Below are 6,000 nucleotides of genomic sequence, written 5' to 3'. Positions count from 1 at the left end.
ACCATTTTCTCCTTTAGGATCTTTCCAACAGCCGTCATGAGAACTTGAGCCTCAGCAGTCCTGCTGTCTGTAATCAATCTACTTTTGACTGGTTCCTGGGTCTGGTAGCTGCTGTAGTGGCTACTGTAGCCAGTAGTGGCTGCTACAGGCTGGCCTCGTTGCAGGTGCTCTTCTGGTCTTTTGCTTTTATTGGGGAAAACCCACTGTAGAAGCTGCTTAATCCATTTTCTGAAGTGGCTTTCTATAGGGACCTGTCCCTTCTTCAAGGTAAATTGGTGGGACTTGCTTCTTAGTGACTCTGCTGATTCCTTTTCCTGGCCAGAGTGGTTCATCCTGCGGGCCTGGTAGGCCCTCCGTTCTGCCAATCCTTTTTTACGCTGTCCTAGTTTGGACCTCCTGTAATTCCCTCTCCCATCAGTGGGGACAAACTTCTTGCTCTGGCACATACGTTGGGGCTGCCACCTTAGGGCCTCCTGCTGCCCCTGGCTGCTCCCTCCGGTTGATGAAACATCATAGAGCATCTGGGAATTGGTCGTGCCTCCACTGGACAAGGTCTGGGAACAGGACAGGGATTCCTGAGAAGGCACGTTGTTTGCAGCAATGAACATATCTGAGCGACAGTTTTTGAGAAGCGTGCTAGTGGCCCCAGTTTCACAGTCTTGAAGGAGCACATCAGTGGCCTGGCCTTGAGCCTGTTTCTGCTTATCTGTGAAACCTTGGCACTCAAGCTTATGAAGCTGTGCCTCAAAGTGTAGATCTTCTAAACTTGAGGCAACAGACTTTGTATTCAATGAGAAGCATTTATTGGAGTTTGGAGACTGTGATCTCCTCAAATCCATATTATTACTTTGCGATTTGATCAGCAAGCAAGATTCAAAAGTACTTTTCCAACCAGAGTCCTCCCCCATGGCCTCTTGTTCCATGGAAGATTGGGACCTTTCATCAAGTTCGACTACTGTCACACTAGAGTAGGAGTCTGGGAAAGCCCACCCCCCAGCTTTCTCCTGTGGCTCATTGCTGGCCATTGCTGGACTTGGACTGCTCCAAGGCTCCAGGCTGCCTTTGTCAGCCCCCATGATATGCTCATTGTGCCAGATTCTGCCCACAAAGTTGTACGTAGGGGTCTGAGAAGGTGGCTTGTCTCCCTGACTAGTCAGAGGGACCTCTGAGGGCTTAAGGATGCCACCAGGTAGGGGTCCTCCCATGACTCCCTGGGTTTCCTCGCTGGCCCATGAGGGAGTGGGGAAGGCAGTCTCCATGGGGGAAGTTGCCTCAGCTGTTATCATTCTCTCTCCAGCTTGGGGCTGAGGAGGTTTTTCAAAGACCTCTGTAGACTGGGCTTTTGAGTGGTCCCCAGATTCACAAGTAGCTTTCAAGGTGGATCTTGGAAGGGGTATGCAGTGGGCCTTTCTCAACTTCAAGCGAAGTATGAACTTGAGGACCTTGAGGAGTAAGCCCCACATATGCTTCACCCGAAATTTTAGTATATATGTTTCCAAATCCTGTCTGACATAAGGACTGAGGACAAGAGACTCATGGAAGGTGTTCATGGAGGCTTCCCCTCCCTGAGAGGAATCTAGATTTTCTGTTTCTTGATAAGCATTTGACTCTCCAGAAAGGTCTACAACACGGTTGGCAGTAAGTCTCAAACAATGGACACCCACAGGGATTGGACTCTCTTGAATCTGCTTAGTGTTCACGCCCATAAAGACTCCCAAATCTGGATGCTTCCTGTCTGGACTCAACTCTCTTTGTGACTCAGCCTTCACTCCTGGAACCTTCACTGTGGTGTTGGCTGAGATCATATACAGATCTTTTAGGATCTTCCCCACACTTTGTTCTATATCCTGGCAAAGGTCCTTCTCTGGTGGGATCCTTGCCGAGGATCTGGACCCCATCTTTTGTGTGTCCTGGCTGCTTTTGCCTAGAACTGCAGAGGGTATTGAGGGCCCCTTCTTAGACTGTACCTGACAAAGCTTTGAGAATTCGCCCTGAGGCTGCATCACTTTCTGAGAAGCTTGGATTCTGCAGGGCAGGTCACTCTGTTGCTGCATGAACCTTTTGGAAAGGTGGTGCTCCAGGTTCTCCCGAACCTCAGGGCTGATCAAATCCCCAAAAGGGGTGGCGACAGAGATGTGGGCCTTGGAAGGCCTGCTCTCCTGGGAACGGTTGGGGGTGACTTGACTAAAAACATGCTGATATCTTTTAACCAAAGAGGGTATAATTTTCCCACTTTCTAATTGCTTTATCAAAAAGTGATGTTCCAGGTTTTGAACTGCCTTTGGGACAGAAGTTTGTCCCTTACTTTGGACTGTTGCATAAGAGACTTCACCATACCTAGTCTGTGGTTTAGAAGAAGATGGTTGGATTGGAAGAGATGGTGAGATATTAGCAGTGGTCTCTAACTGAAACCTAGGTGATGGTTGACATTGGGTCATGATTGGAGTCAAAGGTACGCGTCGGGTCTGAGTCTCCATGTGAGCCCGAGGTGATGGCTGACATTGGGGTATGGTTGTAGACAAGGGTTGGGGTTGGGCCCGGGTCTGAATGTGAGCCCGAGTTTGTGCTTGACAATGGGGCATAGTTGGAGCTAAAGGTAGGCGTCGGGTCTGAGTCTCCGTGTGAGCCCGAGGTGATGGTCGACATTGGGGTATGGTTGTAGACAAGGGTTGGGGTTGGGCCCGGGTCTGAATGTGAGCCCGAGTTTGTGCTTGACAATGGGGCATAGTTGGAGTCAAAGGTAGGGGTTGGACCTGGGTCTTCATGTGAGCCCGAGGTGATGGTTGACATTGGGGTATGGTTGTAGACAAGGGTTGGGGTTGGGCCCGGGTCTGAATGTGAGCCCGAGTTTGTGCTTGACAATGGGGCATAGTTGGAGTCAAAGGTAGGGGTTGGACCTGGGTCTTCATGTGAGCCCGAGGTGATGGTCGACATTGGGGTATGGTTGTAGACAAGGGTTGGGGTTGGGCCCGGGTCTGAATGTGAGCCCGAGTTCGTGCTTGACAATGGGGCATAGTTGGAGTCAAAGGTAGGGGTTGGGTCTGAGTCTCCAAGTAAACCCGAGGTTGTGGCTGATATTGGGGCAGGACTGAAGTCAAGGGTAAGGGTTGGGCCTGGGTCTCCATGTGACCCTGAGGTGGTGGTTGAAACTGGGCCATGGTTGGAATCAAGGGTTTGGGTCGTGCCTGGGCCACAGTGGAAGTCAAGGGCTGGGCCAATGACAGTTGTGATGTTACTTTAGCCGGAATTTGGAGTGGTTTGGAGCATTCGTTGAATAATATAGGGTGTAACTCTAAAGGGGACCCAGGTACTGTGACAGTAGCCACCAGAGACTCACTGTGCAGAAAAGGGAGACCCCAGAAGAGATGGCTGCATGTCTTCTCTAGACGGTCCCCCAAAGCGCCAGGATATGGGGCCTTCTCGGGACCAAGCAGTTGCTCTGGTTTGCCTTTTGTGATCCAAAAGCCTGCCTCCACCTCCTTTCCTTTCTTCTTCCAGATCTTTAATTCTACTCTCTTGGTTATTAGTATCTCCAGCAGCTTCTGGGCATCCGGGTTCACAAAAGAGAGGCTACCTGCCTCCACCTGTCTGTCTGTGAGGCCTCCCCAGAACGAGGCCTCTGCCGGATGACTGGAAAGGTGTTCTTGCTGGGACTCAAAGTGTGTCACAGTGGAGGAGCTCCAGGTGTTTTCAGCCCCCTGCCACCAAGACAGGGCTGAAAGGGGGCAGCTTGAATGGACTAGGTCTGAGATGGTTGGTCTCCAAGGGGAGGATGGAGATGACTGGTGTGAGATGGTGCCCAATGGGAGTGCCATGGATTCACCCTGACTGAGACTCAGCATGGCAACTGGTGGCTGTGGGACAGAGGAGGCTGTCGGAGGTGCAGGGCAGGCCACTGCATCAGGGGAGCATGGCAGGGTAGGAGAAACAGCCAGTGGCTGGAGTGAAAGTCTGTCCAGGGGAAGGAAAGGCTCTGGTATTTGACAGGCACTCAAGGAGGAATCCGAGTGAACAGAAAATGAGGCGGGAATTGAGTCTGAAGAACGGGTGGAGGCCTGAGGTAGAGGCTGCCCAGTCAGGGGAGCCAGGGACACGGTGGGAGCAGTCTCTTCCCTGTATGGCTGGTGGGCTCCAGCAGGTGCTGCTTTGCACACCTTCCCAAGGGGATCTTGAGAGGCGAGCTGATGAGAGTTGCCCTTTTCAGGGAACCTCCCCACGTGGCTGCAGGAGACAGGAGGCACAAGCTGCAGCCAGGAACCCCTGGGGCCAGGAGGGCTGGGCAGGCCAGGCAAGGGTGGCACTTGAAGCCCACAGCCTTCCCTGGCCCTCTGCTGACTTCATAATGCTCCTGCTGTCCCTCACACCAGGGTTTTTGCCATACCCCCACCCTAGGACTCGCCCTCCCAGCTCAGCCCCAGGCTTCCTTGTGGCCCTGGGATCACACCATAGGATCTGAGAGGAATAAAAACCCAGGAGAGAAGGGGAAGAGTCTTTACGGTTGCAGAAGTGAAGTCAGGTCCCGGATGTCTTCCAATTCTTTCAGGCAATCTCTGCAAGCTGAAAATCAGAAGAGTGGGTCATGGTGGTGAAGGCAGCGGCGTAGGGGTATTAAAGGAGGCTGAGTGCACTGTCCTTTAAAAGGATACCAGTGGGAGATTGGAGTCCAGGCAGCAGGGTCCAAGGCTGTCTAAGGGTCCCTGACAGTGACGGTGAACCTCAGGAAAGGGTTTATCGTTTACAAAGTGCTTCCATATCCATTGCCTCCTGCTGCCCTCACAACCCCTCCATGGGGGTCACTTATGGCAGGGGTCACCTCACAGATGAATCTGAGCAAAGTTAACATGTACACACTTGGACCTGGAGGTCCCACCTCCCAATCCAGGTGCTATTGGTCCAATGCAGCCCACACACCCCTGCTGGGCCACACCCATTTTCAGGACCCTCACAGCTTCATTCTACACATGGAATCTGGGAAGTATCTGTGTTCTGCTCTGCTCCTCAGGAGCCTCTGTGGGCGTTCTGTTTCCTGAGGGGCAGGCCCAGCCACTGGACTCCTCAGAACCCATTGAGCTGGGCCCTCAGGGCCAGAGAGGGTGGGGGCTAACACCCGGGGCACACAGGGCTGAATGGCATAACCTACCTTTCAGAGCTTCGTTTTTCTTCCGACTCCTCCTTCTTCTCCTTGGCTCAATTTGAGGCTGAGAGACAGAAAAAGCAAGGACCTGGGACCCCATTCTCATTCTCCCCTTTCTAGACAAGCGTCAGACACTCAGTGTCCATACATAATATGACTTTATACATTTAACTAGCAGAGTTTGTGTTTTTTTTTTTTTCTGTTTTTTCTTCCCTTCTACTCATTTTTAAAGAGAATAAAAATAATTTTTTTGAAGAACATAAAGAAGGATTTTCAATGTGAGATTCATCGTGGTTCCTTTGTCACTGTTCCTCTACTCAAGAAACACACATTCTCAGACCCATTGGAGAATTTGAGCTCCATCAGGTAGGTCTCTGCTTCCCAAGTCCAGGGCCCTACTCCAGCCGCCTCGCTGAGGCTCTCAGGGCCTCGGCACTGCCCTCAGCTCAGCCCTCGTCCGAGATACCTGTTCACAGCTGATGAACTGGTGCTCAGGAGTCTGAGGATTTCCACTTTTCTGAATCAATTAGAGAGACCCCTGAGACCTTTGGCTAGAAATCCTAGTGTTCACTGTATCCCCTTCCCAGCCTGGTTTGTCCCTAGAGGGATGATGTTGTATACTTCCTTGAGAATAGATGTCATATTCTTTCCCATCTCAGGGGTCTCTCTAATTGATTCAGAAAAGTGGAAATAATAATACAAGAGAGAACCATGTGCTTGTGAAGCTGTGCCAAGGGTTCCTTACCTTTATGTCTCCATGTTTCCTGGGAGGTGGAAAGGATGGATTATTCTCGAGATAGGGAAGGAACAGGAAAAAGAGCCCCAGTCCAAACAGAAAGGCAAGGATGGTATCAGTCAGCCAGTAA

This window comes from Cervus canadensis, chromosome 30, assembly GCF_019320065.1.
Source record: "Cervus canadensis isolate Bull #8, Minnesota chromosome 30, ASM1932006v1, whole genome shotgun sequence".
In the NCBI taxonomy this organism is placed as follows: domain Eukaryota; kingdom Metazoa; phylum Chordata; class Mammalia; order Artiodactyla; family Cervidae; genus Cervus; species Cervus canadensis.
The sequence above is the reverse complement of the archived record's forward strand: the minus strand, read 5'-3'. Positions refer to the sequence as shown.